This window comes from Crocodylus siamensis, chromosome 2 (genome assembly GCF_052110815.1).
Source record: "Crocodylus siamensis isolate JL-2025a chromosome 2, ASM5211081v1, whole genome shotgun sequence".
Classification (NCBI taxonomy): Eukaryota; Metazoa; Chordata; order Crocodylia; family Crocodylidae; genus Crocodylus; species Crocodylus siamensis.
In genome coordinates this window covers 253361193-253381582 of record NC_143396.1, presented here as the reverse complement: position 1 = coordinate 253381582, position 20390 = coordinate 253361193, and the positions used below count along the sequence as shown (strand labels likewise).

Here is a 20390-nt window from a genome sequence, read left to right as displayed (position 1 = left end):
TGCGTGGCTTTTCTCTGGACTCTCTCAAGCTTCTCCACATCCTTTTTGAATTGTGGGGCCCAAAACTGGACGCAGCCTCACCAAGGCCGAGTACAAGGGGAGAATGACATCCTGGGATTTGCTTGAGAAGCATCTATGGATGCAAGGCAGCATTTTGGTCGCTTTACTAGCTGCAGCATTGCATTGCAGGCTCATGTTCATCGTGTGGTCAATGATGACCCCCAGGTCTCTTTCTTCCATAGTGCTAGCCAGCATAGCACTGCTAAGCATATAAGGATGCTGCAGGTTTTTCCTCCCAAGGTGGAGAACCTTGCATTTTTCAGTGTTAAACACCACCAGGTTCTCATCTGCTCATTGCTGAGCCTGTCCAAGTCAGCCTAGATCACCCGCCTGTCTTCTGGTGTGGATGCTTTGCCCCAAAGTTTGGTGTCATCGGCGAACTTGGCCAGTCCGCTTCTGACTCCAATGTCCACATCATTAATGAAGATGTTGAACAATATGGGTCCAAGGACAGAGCCTTGGGGGACCCCACTGGTCACAGAGCAGCATGACAATTGACTTCCATCAATTAATACCCTCTTGGTCCGACCATGGAGCCAATTTCCCAGCTAGCGGATCGCGGTGGAGCCAAGGCCACAACTGGCCAGATTCACCAAAAGGTGATCATGGGATACCAGATTGAAGGCTTTTTTGAAGTCAAGATACATGACATCAACCTCTTCTCCCTTGTCCAGGTGATAGGTCACCTGGTCATAAAAGCAAATGAGATTGGTCAAGCAAGACCTACCTGCAACAAACCCATGCTGTCTATCCTTCAGGATGATGGCGTCGGCCAGTCCATTAAGGATGGCCTCTTTAATAAACTTTACTAAGATCTTCCCCGGGACAGAAGTCAGGCCGATGGGCCTATAGTTTGCTGGATCCACTTTCCTCCCTTTCTTGAAGATAGGGACCACATTGGCCCTCTTCCAGTTTTTGGGCACTACACCAGAGCGCCAAGAACTCTCAAAGATCCATGCCAGAGGCTGGCCTATGATGCTCGCCAGCTCCTTGAGCTCCCTGGGGTGTAGATTGTCAGGGCCAGCTGACTTGAAGGTATCCAACTTCTCAAGGTGTTCCTTCACGAGGTCAGCATTGATGGAGGGAAGGGGATCTCCCTCACCCGGACCTCCCTGTCCCATAGTGGGCATGGGCATCCCATGGGACTGATGAAAGACCGACACAAAGTACCCATTTAATAGGTTGGCTTTTTCCTGGGCATCAGTTGTCAGTTGTCCCATCTGGTTTAGAAGGGATCCAATGTTGCCCTTGCTTTTCCTCCAGCTCCCCACATATCTAAAAAAGGACTTTTTATTGTCCTTGATGCTTGAAGCTAGTTGGAGTTCAGTTGCAGCCTTGACTTTCCTGGTTTGCTCCCTGCAGAATCGGACCAGTGCAGAATAATCCTTCTTGGAGGTGAATCCCATCCTCCATCCTTTGTAGGTCTTTCTTTTTAGCCTCAGGAGGTTTGCTAGATCCCTGAAGAGCCAGGGGAGCTGATGTGCCCTCCTGCTGCCTTTCCTCCCAGATGGAATTGAATTAGCTTGTGCATTGAGGATTGCTCCCTTGATGAGCAACCACTCTTCCTGGACTCCTCTCCCCCTGGGGTCATGGTCCCTTAGGGCCTCAATGACAAACCTCCTGAGCTTGTCAAAGTCAGCTTTCCTGAAGTCAAGGACTTCAGTGTTGCTGACTGAGTTGCCAGCTTTACAGCGGATGGTGAAGGTGATCACTAGGTCGCCGATTAAGTCATCCCCAGTAGCCAGTACCAGGTCAAGCAGCGCTTTACCTCTCGTTGGCCCATAGACTTCTTGAGTCAGGTAGAGGTCATCCACGCACGATAGGAAGCTTTGCGACTGCTCGGATTTTGCTGAGTGATCCTCCCACGAGATGTCTGGGTAATTGAAGTCACCCATGACAACCATGGTCCTGGAGCATGTGGCCTCAGCCAGTTCCCAGGCAAACTCCTGGTCAAGCTCTAGACTTTGGGTGGGAGGTCTGTAGTAGACTCCCGCTGTTGTGTCCCCTGCGCCATGTTCCCCACGGATTTAAACCCAGAGGGTCTCCAACCATCCACCCTGGTCACCAATATCAGCTTGCAGGGAAGCATAGCTTTCCTTAACATAGAGAGCTATACCCCCACCCTTTTTATCCACTCAATCTCTCCTGTACAGGGTATAGCCATCTATACCCGTGGTCCAGTCATGGGTGGAGTCCCACCAGGTTTCCATTATCCCCATGATGTTGTAATTATTTGCATTAAGCATGAGGACAAGCTCCTCCTGCTTATTCCCCAAGCTCCTGGCATTTGTGTACAGGCAGGCAAGTGTCCCCTTGGGGGCTCATGCCTTGCCCACAGATTGTACCAGGGCTGGGGCAGGGGTGGGCTCCCTTAAGTGCCTTGGCCTGCTGGCTTTGCAAGGGCCACTCAGTGGGCCAGCAGTGGTGGTAGTCCCCCCATCCCCCGGCAGGCTTAGTTTAAAGTCCAGTGGAGCAGGTCAGCCAGTCTGCCTGAGAACAGCCTCCTCCCCAAGGGAGAGAGGTGGAGGCCATCTCTTCCCAGCAGCTCGCTGCCTCTCTCACCAAAGAGAGGGCTGTGATCATGGAAGCCAAAGCCTTCCCGATGACACCACTGCCGCAGTCTTTGGTTCACTACCTGGATCCTCCTTTCCCTCCTCAGCCCATACCCCGAGACTGGGAGGATCGAAGAGAACAACACCTGCACCCCCACAACCTTTATCCCCGCTCCCAAATCCACGTAGCGCCTCATGACCCAGTTGGGAGTGCTCCGAGCCATATTGTTGGTGTCCACATAGATGAGGAGCATGGGATAGTGCTCTGTGGGCTGGAGGAGCTTAGGGATCTTCTCTGCAATGTCTGGGATGCGGGCCCCCGGGAAGCAGCAGACTTCCCAGGCTAAGCGGTCAGGGTGGCAGATTACCCCCTCAACCCCCCTCAGGATGGAGTCTCCCACAACAAACACTGTACGTTTCGTCTTGGGGAGAGCAGGGGCAGTAGCTGCAGTTAGGCCTGTGTTGCCTGCAAGAGCTGGCAACTCAGCAGGCTCTGCTGGGGCTGCAAGAGGTTCATACCTGTTGCTAAGGTCCAGCGGGGCAGGGGCCTTGGTGTGATGGGCCTTAGGGCCCTTGACCACCTTAGTCCATCCCCTTGACTGGACAGAATGGGAGGTCCTGGAGTCCTCCCTTGTCCTGGAGGGAGACCATGGTCTACCCTCTGGCTCCCGGGGAGAAGGGCCTGGCAGTAGGAGTCTGTCTCCTGTTTACAGTCCCTGATGGCACACAGTCTCTGGATTGTGGCCTGGAGCTCCTCCAGCTGGCATGCCAGAGACCCAAAAAGGGAGCAGACCCCACAAGGGGAGGTAGCTATGCTCCCAGGCCCCAGAGCCTGAAAAAGGGACAGGCTTCCCCCACAGCCAAGAGCCGGGGCTCCGTCTGGGTGACCATCTCTGAGGTGCCAGAGTGGGGGGTCACAGACCTACTCCCCCAGCTGGCTCTCTTTCTGGCCTGATGATTCTTGCATTCTTGTCTGCAGAGTAGCCCAGCTTCAACAGAGGGACTATAAGGGGACATTCACCCAGATTACCCTACTATTGAGAAGTGGGAAATGCAGGTCTGAATCTTCTCAGTCTGAGGAAAGCCTAGAAACCAAGTCTCCAGCTGTCTGGCTGAGAACTTTAGCTACAAAGCTATTATGCAAAGGTAGGTATCATTAATCCCTGTGTTAAGTGAAAGGATCAGGCTGCTCCAGTTGTACTGAACCCAGTGTTACCAGTGTGATAGGTGTGATCCGGGCCCCTCAAAGGACTTTGACAGAATTTAGGTGCTGCAGTTGCAATGGAGCTGAGGTGGGGAATAGACACCTAGCCATTTACACTAGTTTACTTCTGTACATGCTCATAAGTTTTACTTTAGGCATCAAATAAGTTTAGATGCCTGAGAGTTCTGTGCCACTTTTTGTACGTTAGATGTAATTTGGGTGACTGGTTTATAAAGCTGGATCCATCCCATAGAAAGTACACAGAGAACCAAAAGGGAATGAAAGAGAGATATGCCAGAAAAGAAAGGTGTAAGAGGGAAGCAGACAAAAGTAAGGATTACCAGGTCACACTGAGCTAGATCATGTAAAGGAAGTTAAAAATAACTAGTGAGAGGTTCCATAATCTTATAAAATAAAAAAGACCAAGAGGAAGTGGTACCACTATGCAGTAATGATAGGGTTAAGGTTATCTAGAGCAGTGGTCTCCAAACTTTTTTGATTGCACACCCCTATCAGTAAAAAAAAATGTCAAGCATGCACCCCCAATATTTATATAAATATAAATAGAAGTTCTAATAATTTTCTTCCCGCACCCCAATGGATTGTCTTGCGCACCCCACTTTGGAGACCACTGATCTAGAGCATACCCTATGTATTATTAAATCCCTTAATTTTTCCCTCCAACTCCTATTTGATAGAAGCACTCTTCCCGTCACTCATTTTGTTTGTTCCTCCAGCTACCCATGCACGCCAATCTTGGCAGATGTTCCGGTTTTATTCTTCAAATATGTCCCAGCTAATTCTATCTTTCCCAGATAACTGCAAAGACAAAGAATTGTTGGCCCCTGTTACATAGTTATTCCATTTAATATCTATGTTTTCCAGAGGCATGTGCTTTTGAAGGTATTTAGGTCTCTCTCTAACTTGGGTAGCTTTCCAGCTTTCACATCCATATACGAGACAAAAACAACTTTTGAATTCAACAGTCATAGTTGGATGATGACTGTATCTGCTTAAGCTGGTGAATGCAGTTGCCACCTTCCCAATTCAGAACTTTGTTTCCTTCCAGATATCCCCATTGATGAGCTGTTTATGGCATAGGTATGTAAACTAACTTCTTGTATTCCTTTGCCTTCTGATAAAATGCTTGAGTTGGAAGTTTCTGGGATTTTCATTAAACTAGTTCTCATAATTTACTAATCTCAGCAAATTCAGGACAATCTTGTTTGTCACCAGTTTTAGTGTTAAACCATTGCTCAAGTATATGCTTACTTTATATATGCTGTACTGTGATATAAAGTCTTGGGGATTTTGAGTATTTCTGTTGGCATATATTTCAGTGTGTTGCACAGTCAGTTATGTTGTTATTTAAAAATTCTTTTTTCTTTAAACTGCAAGGTTACAATGTATGTTTTCTGTCATTCAATAATTAGTCTGAGTGGGAAAAAACAAACAAACAAACAAACAGACAAACAAACCCTGGTCAACACCTGATCTTCCAAGTTAAAAAAAAAAAAATTAGCCTGTTTTTCCCTGAATTTTGCCTCAACCATTTCCTATATTCTGCTTAAGATATGGCAAAAGACTTTGTTTATTGCTGAAAAGAATATTAACACCATACTAGTTACTGGAGTCTCTTGGGTTACGAGCTTTGACATTTTATAATGCCATCTTTTCCTTGTTCTGAAGTCTTTTTCCTGGTCTCATGCCACGCAGACAAATTTGGGTTATTTTGTCAGTGGTTACATCAGAAGTCATCATCACCAGCTTTGTGGTGACTTGATCTTTACCTGCTGCTTCCTGGCCTTTAACGGTTTACATTTTCAGCTTCCTCGTAATGTGAAATGTCACAATGTCTAGTTCTAGTGCAGAATTTCTTTGTCCAAGTCAATAGCTTCTTGTGGCACTGATCTGTTTCAAAGTGTTGCCTATCACTGTCTTTGGTTTTCTTTCCCTTTCTCCATTTGTTAACAGGCTCTTACAACCTCAACAAAAGAGTTTTTTTGTTTTGTTTTTTTACCACCTCTCTCAGCAGCTAGCTCAGCTTCCCTGGTAAGGCTATGCACATATCTCTCCCCTCACACTGCTGTTTTCTACTATTTGATCCTTTGTTTCCAATTCCAGGATTTTTTGCAGATTCATTTTGTGGAGGTATTTTTGTGAAGCTGATGTTTGCTTCAGGCTATATGCAGACAGCAAAGTGAAGGAATCAGTTAATCATATTTACAGACATTACCTACTTGCCCACGATTGTATGTTTTCGTTGCTAACCTATGTTGAGGTCTCTGTCACCATGTCTCCACTGTTATCATTACCTGTTCTAGCTAGATAAAAGACAGCTTGGGTATGCCTTCCTTTGCTGCAATGCCATCTTCCTTTTGCTCAGCAGACACTTGAGCTCATTTCCTTTCCTCCATGCAAATTCCACATACCCTCCCTTATTCAGACTTTAGGTTTGCTTTTCTGGAATCTGACTTCCATTACTGTGGAGTCACTCATGGTCTCCATGTTGATTTGTCATGATGAAGAAGTCTTGGAACACACAAGAACATGTGTTCTTCACTTCAGTTTGAAATCACTGCTGCCATGTTTCATCTGTTAGCTTTCTGTGGTCAGGTTTTTGAGAGTTTGGGGACCCTTTCACTTGCTTAGGTTTAATATTCAACCTTGTCATATGTAAATTGCAGTGACTTCTTAATGTCAACTCTTCTCTATGCTCTGACATCCTGGAGATCTGATCTAAGTTTCTATCCGGTAGACAGATTGTCTCTTTTGTCCCTGGAATTCTACTTAGAGAGCAAAATTCCTTATGCATCTAATTCAACTGACAGTTAAGGCAGGATCATCCCCATCTACACTATCCCAGTTAAATGTTATCTAATGTGTTCTTAAAAACTTCCAGTGATAAAGGCTCCACAGCCTCTCTAGGTAATCTGTTCCACCTTCATACGTGGAAAGCTTTTAACATCCAACCTAAATTTCATTTGTTCAGTCCCCTGTGAGGGACAGAATAGGTGGTCACCATCTTCTTAGTAACCCTTTTTGTATCTGAAGAGTTATCAAATCCCTACTTAGTTGTTTTCTCCTCTCCAGACGAAATAATTCTGGTTCTTCCAACCCTTCTGTGTGTCAGGCTTTCTAGATGCCCAATCATTTGTATTGTTCTGCTCAAGACTCTTTTCAATTTATCCACATCTTTCTTGAAGTGTGGTACCCAAAACCAGAACAGCACTCCAGATGGGGCCTGAGACCAATGCTGGAAAGAGGGAATCACTTCAAGGCTTGCAAGTAACACTCCTAATACATCCAGGTATGCTATTCGCCATTATTGCAACATCACACTGTCAACACGCATTCAGCTTGCTTTCCACTCTTTCCCCCATGTCTTTTTCAGTAACACTGCAACCTAACCAGTCATTCCCCAATTTGTATTTGTGCATTTGATTATTCCATCCTAAGTGCACTACTTTGCATTTGTCTTTACTTAATTTTATCTGATTAATTTCAGTCCATTCTTCCTATTACTCAAGGTCCTTCTAGTCCTATCCTTTAAAGCAGCTGCTATCCCACCCAGCTTGGTGGCCTCTCCGGATTTAACCAAGTATGCACTCAGTTCCATCTTCCAAGTCATTAAGTACGCTGCAGAACAGTATTGACCCAGGACAGACCCCTAGGGATCCCCACTTGATACCCTCCATCCAGTTAGATATTTAAGCCATTGGCTTATGATTCTTAAAGAGTGGCAATCAATCAGTTATAAACCCAGCGTATAGTAGTTTCATCTAGACTGTCATTTCCTTAGCTTATGACAATAACATGGGAGATGGCATCAAAAGCCTTGCTAACTTAAGGTACATCACATCTGCCATTCTCCCTCCATCCAAAGCTCATCACCTTGTCACAGAAGGAAATAAGATTGGTTAGGTACGACTTAGAGTTTCATAGTTAGTAGGGTCAGAAGGGACCTGAGCAGATCATCAAGTCCGACCCCCTGCCATGGCACGAAAGAGTACTGGGGTCAAACAACCCCAGCAAGATGATTGTCAAGCCTTGTCTTAAAGACCCCCAGGGTAGGAGCCAGCACCACTTCTCTTGGACGTTGGTTCCAGATCACAGCCGCCCTGACCGTGAAATAACGCCTCCTGATGTCTAATCTGAATTTACCCTCTGCCAGCTTGTGACTATTATTTCTAGTCCCTCCTGGTAGTGATCAGGGGAACAGGGACTCCCCACAATGCCTGCTGATCCCCTCTGACTAGTTTGTAACAGGCCACTAGATCCCCCCTCAGCCTTCTCGTGGAGGCTGAACAGGTTCAGGTCCCTGAGCCTCTCCTCAGCCTGTCCTGCTGCCCCCCAATCAAGCGAGTGGCCCTCCTCTGGACCCACTCCATGTTGCCCAAATCCTTCCTGAAGTGTGGCACCCAGAACTGGACGCAGTACTCCAGCTGCAGCCTGACCAGTGCCGCATAGAGGGGGAGTATCACTCCCTGGACCTGCTTGAGATGCATCTGTGAATGCATGACAAGGTATGGTTGGCCTTCCTGACTGCATCCCCACACTGCAGGCCCATGTTCATCTTGGCATCAATGATGACTCCAAGGTCCTTTTCTGACTCTGCACTGATGAGAAGGGAGTTCCCCAGCCTGTAGGTATGCTGCTGGTTCTTCCTCCCCAGGCGCATCACCTTTCACTTGTCTGTGTTGAATCCCATCCTATTCTCATCCTCCCACCCCTGTAACCTGTCTAGGTCCGATTGCAGCCTATTCCTCCCTTCTAGCATGCCCACATCCCCCCCACATCTTAGTGTCATCAGCAAATTTGAACAGGGGGCTTTTTACCCCCTTGTCCAAGTCACTGATGAAGATGTTGAACAGTGCGGGCCTGAGGACTGAGCCCTGAGGGACCCCACTGCCCACTTCCCTCCAGGTCGAAAATGAGCCATCCACCACCGCTCTCTGGGTGCAGCCCTCCAGCCAGTTGGCAACCCATTTGACTGTGTGGGTGTGGACACCACAGTCCCCCAGTTTCTTAATGAGAATGGGGTGAGAGACAGTGTTGAAGGCCTTCTGCAAGTCCAGGAAGACTATGTCCACTGCTACCCCTGCATCTAAGGATTTGGTGATCTGGTCATAGAAGGCCACCAGGTTGGTCTAACAGGACCTGCCTCTAATGAACCCATGTTGGTTGCCCCTAAGCATAAATCTCCCCTGCTGGCCCCTTGTGGACATGTCCCAGAATAATTCTCTTAAAAAGCTTACCCAGGATCGAGGTAAGACTGACTGGCCTATAGTTTCCCGGGTCCTCCTTCCTCCCCTTTTTGAAGATGGGAACCACACTGGCCCTGTTCCAGTCCTCTGGCACCACACCAGAACACCACGAGTGCTCGTAAAGCCGTGCCAGGGGTCCCAGAATGACCTCAGCTAAGTCCCTCAGCACTCTGGGGTGGAGATCATCTGGACCAGCTGATTTAAATACATCCAGTCCCTCCAGAAGTTCCCCGACTAGATACTCATTGACCCATGGCCTAGGTGCGCCTCCCCTGGGGCCTGAAGGGGGCCCAGTATGGGGGCTGATCTGGTTCCTGCTCAGGAAAATGGAGGCAAAGAAGTCGTTAAATAGGTTAGCTCTTGACCAGTCCATATTGCATACTCCTGATCACCTTGGTGCCCCCTTGAGTGTTTAGAAATAGATATTAGAGTACATCATCAAGGAATCATTCCAGATATTGAGATTAGACTTTTTACAATCCTCATTCTAAATACTTCATAGTTTGTCTCACCTATACTAAATATGGTAATCTCTCAGAGCCTGGATAGATTTAATCAAGTTTCCTCTTTTTTCAAAACTAGTCAGGCCCTTATTCTGGCATGCTGTTTACCTGCATGGCTCCCTGTTGCATTTCTATAACATACAGTATCTTGTTTTACACATATAGGTTGCTGGGCCCTTCCTCAATCCCAAGATGGAGAGCCAGCAGACTGCTTTTCATTTCATCCTGCCTTAAGCCTCTCCAGCTTGCGTGACACAATAATAAGTTAAAATTCCTGATGGCATCTCTCTCAAAGCCACCAGGACACACAAGACTTCCTAACATGTCAAGGGGCAGTCTGAAGGGAATTGCTAGGTGAAATATTAGCTTTGGAGATGGAAAGCCAAAAGCAAGCTTTGATGTATACCACCCACCTCATCATTCAACAAGCGTTTTCTTCTGTTATCAAACATTTGGTACTCTCCTCTTCCCATGCAACTGTTTCTCATTTTATCTATCATGAGTGCATATATGCATTTTCAAAAGAATGTTTTACAGATGGCTGGCTGGGGTCATATTTAGCTCTTTCTGCACCATATTTCAAAAGGCAACAACTTTAACCCTTAGAACACTTCCAGTCCACCGTGCTATAGCATTCATTTCTGCATTTATAGAGAGGGGTGCAGTATTAATGATCAAAGGCCATACAGCAATCATCAGGGCATGTTTGCCAACAATAAGAACACAGCGGCAGCCAAGGACTGTTTTGCTGGGATTTTTGTGCTAGCTACTGGCAGAAGCTGACTTGAGCAGCAATTGCCATGTTTTTTCTTGTTATACATTAATCTGTGAAACAAAAATAAACAGCTGTAGTGACACTAGCTAGCATGCAGTCAATAGTCACAGCTCAGACAGAACAACAACAACAACTTATCCTCCTCTCTTTACCAAGGATACAGTGGTATCCAGTTTTACAGTGCATTCTGGGATATTCACCTTTCTCTAAAACGATCAGATTTTAAAGGCTTTGCCAGGGATGCTCTGCTAATTCAGCTGATGCATGAGCTTCCTACAGTGCAGCAGCCTCTGTAGGGCAAAGATTCTTGGAGCTCCTTACTAAGGCAACAACATTTCCATCTGGAGTCAGGAAAGGAACTCCCAGAATCAGGCCCCTGAATCTAAGGAGTGATATCAAAGTCCTTCCCAGAAGGATCCAGAGATGCCCTTGCTGTGTCCTTTCTTCCACAGACATCAAGATATTAGGATATGAACAGTTATATACAACAGACTTTCTAAAACTTTATCCCTGAAATGCCTTCTACCAGAATACTTGGATATTCTTGGGTATTGGGTATGTGAACACATCCCAAGGCCCTGATGGCTGTAGCAAAGAGAGGGAGAGAGTTGCTCTCCCAAAAGACAGAAACCACAACCTGCTTCTTGTGCAGGAAAGGCCTAGCTCTAACTTGAGCTTCTGTTTATTCTCAGAAATGACAGGAATGATGAGAGTCATAGACAGACAGTCAGGTAGACACCTATAAAGACTTTAGGAAAGTATAAATCCAACCCAAGAACCCTTCCATGTACCTTCCCTTCCTCATCAGAAAGAGAGAGACATTCACCCAGTGTCTTCACACTGCCATCAGTAAGACAGCTCCACTGCCCACCCCAACCAGAGGCAGGCTCCCAGACAGCAAAGAGGGCACCATTCTTCAGCCCTACCTCTCAGTGAAAGTCCCCCTTCCTCACCCTGCTGCTCAGCATAACAAGATGTCCCTTGGAATGTAATTTCCCATGCTGACAGGAGCTTTTGGGAGAGAATAAAGTTACAAAAGAGCTTACCACCCACAAAGCTCACCAAAACAGCCACCACTTAGGAGTAGCCACTCAAGTTTTCAGACAAGACCAGTTCAACACTGAGCCCCAGATACACCTGTTTGCATTACAGCCACCTTTGTGCACAGAGTGAACCCTTCTAGAAGCTGCTGCTAACTCAATTAAGATGTTACCAAGTCCCCTTTATATGTCCTCCTCTTTCTGCTCTGGCTACAGATCATTTCCTATTCCTTCTTATTCCTTCCCTCCATTCAATGCTCCCCTCCCACAACCCTTCACTACCCAGTCCTCACACATTCTGTCCTCCCTACTATTTCTCTATCACCTTTCCTCCCTAATAAATCCCAAGCTTTCCAAAACAAGTACACATGGGGGATCACCATCCCCATCACCACAGCTCTGCAGGCATCTGCTCAGACTGTCTCTCAATTCTGGGTAGCAAAGTACTAATTGCAATGGGGTCCTTCCCAGTTCATGCCTGGGGCTTCCCAGAGCTACTGCAACAGCAACATAAGTTATAAATTGAGCTCTGTAGTGGAACATAACAGATATTTAACAACAATATACTGTGCAGTTACATAGCAGTTTAGGACACAAAGTTAAGAGCTATCATATTTCTAGCTAAAACAGCTGGGGGGAGGAAGGGGGAAGCAGAGATGATCTTAGCAGGGTGTGGGGCCCAGGGCAAGTCAGCCTGTCTGGGGCCCCGCCCCTGGACACAAGGAAGCTGGGGGCAGATTTGGTGGGATGGGGGTGCCAAGCAACCAGACGTGAAGCCGGCGGCAGCACAGAGTCACCATGCTGCTCCACCTGGCTCTGAGGCGGCCCCCCCAAAGCGAGGGACCCAGGGTAGACACCCTGATTTGCACCCCCCCCCCCCCCGGGACAACCTTGTGGAGGGAGTATTTAATTATCTCAGTTGGTGTTTCACCCAGACACTGAGGTTAATGACCTGACTCTTGTGAAAAGTCCCCATGGACCTTTAACAACCACAGCTGCTCAGGAGTTTCTTTTTTGAAGGCATCCCATGGGAGCTGACACTTCCGGCAACACAGCACCCTCTACCACTGCACTGGGCCCTTCAGGTGAATACCAACTCAGAGGGATGAATGTCCTCTACAGATCTCTCAGGGACATTTCTTGCAGCTGAAGGGCATTCACATCTCAGTAGTGACCAGCACCAGTCAGGTCACACTAACATTAGCAGAGAAGTCCATTTGTACCTGCCCGTTGCCTACCTGCGGGTTAGAAATCCTTCAGGGTTTGGATCAATATTTTGAATTCTCAGATTAATTGGAAAATCTATTAGGCTTAGCCAGTGACAGATGGGATGCCACAAACACCTTTCCCACAGCTGGTTGTTCTAGCTCCTAAGGAAACCTGCAGCCTACCACAGTCACTAATGCCATGCACCAAAAGGTCCCATTCAGATCAGATGAGATCCTGGGCCCAGATTTTCAAGAGTGCCCAAAACCCACCGCCTCTCCTAGCGTCTAGTGACACCAATAGGCAAATTCTCAAAACAATTTAGCACCAAACATGCTGAACTCCTCTTAATATCTGGCTGCTGGAGTGAAGCAGAGCCAAAGCTCAACCCAGGGACCGGGAACAAAGAAGTTGGAGGAAACTCTGTCCAGTGCTCAAGGCGGCCCACTGTGGAGCCCCTCTGTTAACAGCACCAACAGACTCTGGGAAGGGGAAAGGGGTGGAATCCCATCTACTCTTCCTTAGGGCAATAATACAGGACCTCAAAAGTACTGTGAGGAGGCAGATTACTAGATCACAGCTATTGTGAGGAGGAGAAAGAAACATCCAAGGATACAAGACATTTAAGGACACAAGGCTGAAAAGATGCAGGTCTAGACAGCAGTTTGCACTTTACTTCTCAGTGGAGAATGTGAAATCCAGGACAGCCAATTACTGCTCTACAACAGGCCAATCTGGATAGCAACCCCCACACCTCACCCACTCATCCCTCAAGTGGGCATATTTTTTTTTAATTATTGGAAGTTAAACTAAGAATCTGGATGCCAACAAGTTGTATTCCCAGAAGTCCTCAAGTAAGAACAAGCTAGCAGTTTCCCAGTGTGGGCTCTGGCAGAGGCCTCCCGATTGCAATTTTCATGCAAGTTTCAAGAAACAAATTAAAAATTTCTAGCCTGAGTTGCTTAAGCATCCGTCTCTGCTGTGCTCCGAAAGTCCAAACACACATACACACACACACAGTTTGGCAGTGGTTGCGTTCCAGGGTTGGTAATACAAGCCATGAAGCAAGCTGCCAAGACAAGCAACAGAATGAGCCAGGCCCCGTTTCATTGGCCACCATACACTGCATATGGCCCTGGAACCAGCCAAGAGGGTGTTCTCACCCTCCTTGAAGGCATAGGAGACCCTGTGTTTTCAAATACACCTCCACAGGGCCTTCATTAAAGGAAAATGAAAACATAATGTGGCTGTTGCTCACTCTCTCTATTTCTCCCTTTCCCCCAGTTTGCTTTCAAACCTATTTCCCCACCGTGGAAAAAAAAAAGTGCCTCATGGAGCAGAAAGCGCAAAAGAATGCGACTGCCATTCAGCTGTACGCCTGAGTGCTGAAGTGGACTTGGGACCGAGCAAGCGGAGGGAATCACTGGGGGCCCCTTTCCTTTGGAGGGCCTGGAGAGCTGGGAAGGAGGCAGCGGCAGCAGCACACCCAAGGCATGCAGCATCCACTTCCCAGCCACAAAAGCACAGCGGGGCACATGAGGAACCCCGACTCTTCACTCTTAGCACAGGCCCTTCCTAGAAAGCTTCGACCTCGCCTGGCACAAGCAGGTGAGGCAGGAAACTCCGATGCCAGGAGAGGCTGGAAGTGGCTCTCCGTCCTGAGACACTGCAGCCCCCGAGAGCACGACCTAGAGCCCAGGAGCCAGGTGCTGGGCAAGGGCCCCACTAGACAGATGTAGGGCAAGCCCTGCTCAGACCTGCACGCGGGGCAGCTGGCCCTGCTCTCCACGGGGCTGCCTGTGCCTTTGTCGCCCAGGCGGGCCCGACCGCCGGGGAGCCCGGCCTCTCCCACCCGACCCAGCGCCGCGCCGCGCCGCGCCGGCCGGGCACGGAGCCCCCAGGACCCGGGCTCCGGGCTCCCTTCACCTGCGGGCCGCCCCTGCCCTGCAAACCCCGGGCCGCCCCGGCTCGCGCGCCGCGGCCCCGACGGGAGCTCCGCTGCGGCCGCGGGGGCACGGGCAGCTCCCAGCCCCGCGCCCAGCCCCGCCGGCGACCGCGCGCCGCCCGCACCCACCGTGCACGGCGAGGAGGCGGCGAGGCCCGGCCGCAGGGGCCGGGGGCAGGCCGGGGGCAGGCTCGGCTCAGCCCCGCCGCGCCGCGCCACTGCCGAGGGGGGCCGGAGCCGCCGGGGTGCCTGGCCAGCCGCCGCCGCCGCCGCCCCCAGTGGCTGCCCCGCTGCGTCCCTGCGGCGGGCTGAGGCAGGCGGGCGGCTGGGCGCGTTGCATCAGCCCGGTTATATAGCGGCCCCCGGGCTGCGGGGAGGGGTCGGGAATGCGGAACCGGCCGCGCTGCCAGCTCCACACGTCAGGGAGGAGGGACGAGAGGAGGCAGCGCCGGCCGGCCGGGCAGCGGGGCGGGACCAGGCCGGGACCGGCCCCCGCCGCCTGCCAGCCCGGCCGCCCCGGCACGCGAGGAGGAGCGCGCCGCCTCCGCCTCCCGGCCGCCGACATCCGGCGGGGCGGGCGGCACGTGCTGCTGCTGCCCCCCGCACCCCCGGGGACGAGGAGGAGGACGCGGAGCGGAGCGGAGCAGCCGGCTGCACCTCGGGCCGGCCCCACACCTCCGTCCCCACGTTTCTAGGGGGCATTCCCGGACTTGCCGGCCTGGCCCTCTCTTCCGCAGGGGGACGCGAGGGGTGAGGTTTTCATCCTTGTGGCCTTCGGAGGTGGAGGGAGGACAAGAAAGAGCCCGGCTCTGCCGCACAACACGTGCTCTCCCGGCCCCTGCCTCTTGGAGACAAGGAGCTGGAGTGAGGAGAGAGAGGATGAGGGTGTAGTAGCATCCATCCTTCCTGGACTGGCTCCAAGTCCATCCCCTCCTTCATGCCAGCGTCTATTTGAGCGACCTTTAAGGGGGGGAAATGAGGCTGAGTTGTTTGCATACACCTGCACTTCCTCTCCATTTCCCTCTCCCCAGTTACTAATGCCTCAGAGATGCAGAGAAATGTCTCCTGGCCGGTCTTCACAGAAAGGATCATCAGCCTGTTCTCTCTCTCCCTCTCAGTTTTGTAACCTTTCTTTGCCTCACCCAGAACTCTTAAGAAAGATGAGTGACAATAGAGAAAGCAGGTGGTTTAAGGTCACCTCCACAAACTGCTTTTATGGCCTTACCTATCAGCCAGGTCTCCTGGAAGAACAACCTCCCCTACATACATCTCCACACCCAGCCCATCCTCAGTCCTTCTACACCACGGTATCAGAGTGGAGGGAGCAGGCAAAACAGAAAAGATAACTGGAGCCTTCCTGCCAATTTATATGCATTGATTTATCATCACCTTTTTGCTCTTCCCTTTCTGACATTTGTTGCCTTCCCCACCCACATCTACCAGATGCTACTGGAACTCAAGACCACAGTGCACAGCCCCTGGGGCATACTGGACTCCTCACTTACCTTGGATGCTCCAGTAGTTAAGAGTAGCTAAAAATACCTTCTTCCACATCAAAAGATAATATTCTACCCCTTTCTCTTTGAGAAGGATCTCCTTGCTACAGTAGTTAATGAGAGCACTCTGCCACACTGCACTCTAATTCACCTGAGAATAACCATAAAGGCCATGAGAAAGTAGCAGGGCTTTCTCTGCTAAATGGGACAGGATACAGAGAGATTTCTCCAGGATACATTGAACGGGATCTGCATTTGCTGCCCAAGTTCCCATGTTAGTTCCCCACTTTGGTGCTGATCTCAGAACTCTTACTGAGTGCTGGAGGTCCTGTTCATAATGGAGACAACACCTTCCACAGAGAATCTCTGGCAGACTTCTCCCAGCCCATCCTCTGAACAACCCCTATGTACTCACTTGTTGGCCAGTTCTCAACCCCTTTTACTCCCAGTTACACAGATGTATTCTAATATTTCTTCCTATGATTGCCTTGGGACAATTGCAGCAGTTGTTCTCTTGGAAAGGGCATGTAAAATAATGAGAACTGAATACCCTAATATGTCTTAACAGCAGAAAAGAAGAATAATGAGCTAGACAACATTGGATCACCAGGTTCTCCTTGGACTTCCAGCTAGCGCTCAAGGACTTCAGTCTGGGCACCACTGATGGGTCATGGCTACCTCAAAGGCTGGCACTACTTAGATTTGCTATAGCTGCCAACATCCTCTGGTAGAGGCCAGGGACAGAGTGGAGGGAATCAGAGACCAAGCCTTCTGAACAGCAGTTCCAAAGAGATTAGCACAAATCCACTCCTCACGCCATTCAAATTGCACTGCTAGACTTGCCTGTCTGTCAGATTACAGTATATCACAGATATTCACAGCAGATGAATGCCTTGGTAGCTGGCTCAAGAAGTCAATGGCTACTTTAAGTAATAGAGAGGAGAACAGATCTCATACAGACAGATCTCACTCTAAGTCATAATCTAGACCCAGGGGTCAGTAATATTTTTGGGCAAAGTGCCAAAAACACCTGCAACCAACCTGTAAGATACTAGTATGCCATGGGTGCATAGTCAGGGAGCCACAAGGGGTCCAATCCTTATTATGGCAATGCAGACCCAGCCCCTTCCCCGCCATCTGCCCTGAAGCATGTGTGCCAAGCAAAATGCCTTCATGTGCCACGCTCTGGCACTTGTGTCAGGGATTGCCTACTCCTGATTCAGCTGGGAAACTAGATACCATAGCACTAAGTGATAATGAGACATACATGCAGACTTCACAACATCTTCACGTTTTCCCTCTGATTCCTTGTCATTGACTTTTCTTCATTCATAGCTATGAAGCAAGAGAAAAAAGCCCAAACCTTCCTCTATCACAAGCATCTTCAGTCTCCTTCTCCTCTTTACCCAGATCTAAGTGGAACACAAGAGTGAGACAGGAAAGCTGGGACCTTTGCCACAATCCATTCCTTCTCACTGCATAAGTCCTTGGGCTGTCCAGGAACAAGTACAGTATCACTGTATTCAGCATGGGGTGGGCTGTACTGTGTCACCCTATACAAATACCTTGGAGTCAGGTGGCAGTATATGACTCTATGAGACCATCTGCACTTATTGGCATCCTCAGCTCCATCCTCTATTCTGCCAGCCTCAGAGAAGCAGAGTGCTTCCAGGACACCTTTACCTGCAAACCCCATTAATTTAATCTCTCTCCTTTTCCCGTTCTTTTATCTCATGACAGGAGAAACATGGAGAGAGCAGGCAGAAATGTATTATTTCCTTTACACATACCTTCACTGTCTTTTCTCCTTCAGATAAATCTGATTTTTCTAGTACCCAAAGCTTGGCTGCTTTACAAACCTCATAGATAAGGATCACCTTGCCTATCATTGAAATGTAGCTCCCTCTGAGGTGGAATGCAGCTACTGTCTTGCAGCATTGCACAACAAGATTTAGGGAGAGAAATAAAGGTTTCTTCAAATGAAACTGCATGGGAATTTTAAGGCTGTATTTGGTAGCCATGTTGGACTGAGACAAAAAGAAATGCAAAACTCTAGAACTCTTGGTTCAGAGATGATGACTTTTATTAGACCAACTAAGAAATCATGGGAAAAAATCCTTTTCTGCAAGCTTTCAGGCACACATGCCCTTCCTCAGGCTCCAGGAATATTAAAGATGGTAAAAAGTCCCCATAGGTAAAAAATAAGCTTCATTTTTGCACAGAGGAAGCTAAAGGTGGAAGTCTGTTCCTCTGGGTCCATGAGAATGTCTTTGTGAGTTGCTCTTTGATGTGCATTTTTTTTATAGGAATTTTAAGGCACCGACAGAAGTCTGTCCAGGACACTGTTGTGAGCACTCCTCCCCTTCTCCACACCTTTCTATGCTTTGAGTTGGGGAGGGGGACAAAGTGAAGTGGGGGACACAGCTTGAACTAGGGAGAGGGAAGGTAGTTGCCACTTTTTCAATAATTTCCCCCTTAATCTTGTCTCTTTCCAACTAGCCATTGTAGGGTGCCTTATTCTGGATCTGCCTATACTTTGAGTGTGAGTGCTGACTTCTCCCTTTTCCTTACCCAACCCTTAGAGCAGCAATTCTTAGCGAGGGTGCTACAGCACCCTGGGGTGCCTTGAGATCCTTTCAAGGGTGATGCAGGGTACCACAATGTTAGCTCTGTTAGGTATGCAAACATGATTCACAAGATAACCCCAAAGATATCAAACAGGAATCATAGTGTTAAAAACACAGACCTGTTGCAGTCTTCGAGTTCTTTGCACACAGAAAAATTACTCTATTACTTCATGTTAGTCAAAAAGCAAGTGCAAGATAAGAGCTCGCATTTTCTGAGAGATACCTTGAGTCTAACAAGGGGTGCCTTGAATTTAACAAGGTTGAGAACCACTGTCCTAGAGGGACTGAGAACAGGAAGCGTGTACTTGTGGATTGATTGTAGGTCATATGAAACCAGATCAGATCATTTTAAATGCATTCAGACCCCATGTCAACTTCACTTAGGCATCATGGTTTAGATCCTTTCAGAATGAAACAACCAATTCCACAGAAGCCTAACCTACATTAGCACATTCTGTACCTGTCATCTCCTCAGGAGAGTGTGGGGACTGTGTGAGAGACAGCTTCCTGCCTTGGGAGAATGAGAAAGCTACAATAAGAGAAAAAGTGGCAAAGAGAGAGAGGCTCTGATGCCCCAGAACACAGAGAAGGCTGCATTGAGACAGAGTAAGAGTTCTGTGTCCACACACGTGTTTGTAGTACATAGTCTTCATACATATGAGACAAGTGGGGACAATATGCATTTACTGGGATCTGATGTCAAAGCCACTGTGCCTCAGTGTTTTGCTGAGTTAAGTGGTGGTTAATCCTGTATCCTCATTCTGTATGGTCTTTTCCAGAGTTCCCCCACTGCAGTCCCCAGGGCAGCTGTGACTCCATTATTATGTTAATACAAGGAGGACCAAGTAAATCTGGACTATGAATCCTTTAACTATTTAAGAGCCAAATTCAGGAAAGTGTTCCTATTTCAGGACAGTACTTAGGCATGTTTAAAGTCTATGCTGAATAGGGTAGAGACAGACTTCAGTGCATGTTGCATCCTGTTTTCCAGCATTGAGAAGCCTTTTTTTCACAGAGGAGTTTTTCCTAGCTCTTCCAACTTCCTGTGACTGAGCTGTTCTTTTCCCAAGTTTGGTTTTGACTCATGTAAACATGAAATATGTCTACTATTTAGATTGGAATTTCATTTGAGTTATAAAGTCACAAGAATTCATCCAACACTCATTGCTTCTGCAAGTAAAAGAGAACCTAAATACTAATGACAAAATGCAGCATCCACCAAAACTGTAGGGCAAATAAAACAGTCGCCATGCAGGGCCTGGTGACACCCATGCTTGCAATGGAAACATTTATACTGACAAGGAAAAATTAACATTTGTCAGATTTCATACCAATGGAAGGGGAGGAAGGTGCACAAAAGCTAAAAATGAATGCACAGGAAATGGGGGGGAAAAGCAAAAATTCCACTACACAAAACATTGTGGAAGACCAGTAACCTGTGGAGATGATTTTTTTCTTCAGGAAAACAAATTATTTGTCCCTCCCCTCCCCCCCATTCAAATTATATAGAAGGTTACATATAAGTGGACATTAGAACATGGTGATACAATAGTCACAGGATAAAAGATAGAATGTCCTAGGGTTGAAGAGAGCTCTTGGGACAGTGAGATTTTGCAGTCAACAAAGGACTTGGAACTGAAAAGGGTTTGTTCCCAGGTAAAACAGGCATAGCCTTTTGGGAGCTATTCATTCACTTTGTCTGCAAGGCCTTCAAC

General features: G+C 48.2%; 1 protein-coding gene across 1 annotated transcript in view; it reads right to left on the bottom strand.

Moving 5' to 3' along the window:
• The window catches only part of JDP2 (Jun dimerization protein 2), a 29667-nt gene extending 14603 nt beyond the window's left edge, over positions 1 to 15064 (bottom strand). Inside the window, exon 1 of the mRNA XM_090033720.1 lies at positions 14682 to 15064. The gene's annotated coding sequence lies outside the window, so the exon portion shown is untranslated. The remainder of the gene's footprint in view (positions 1 to 14681) is intronic.
• Positions 15065 to 20390: the final 5326 nt, after the last annotated feature.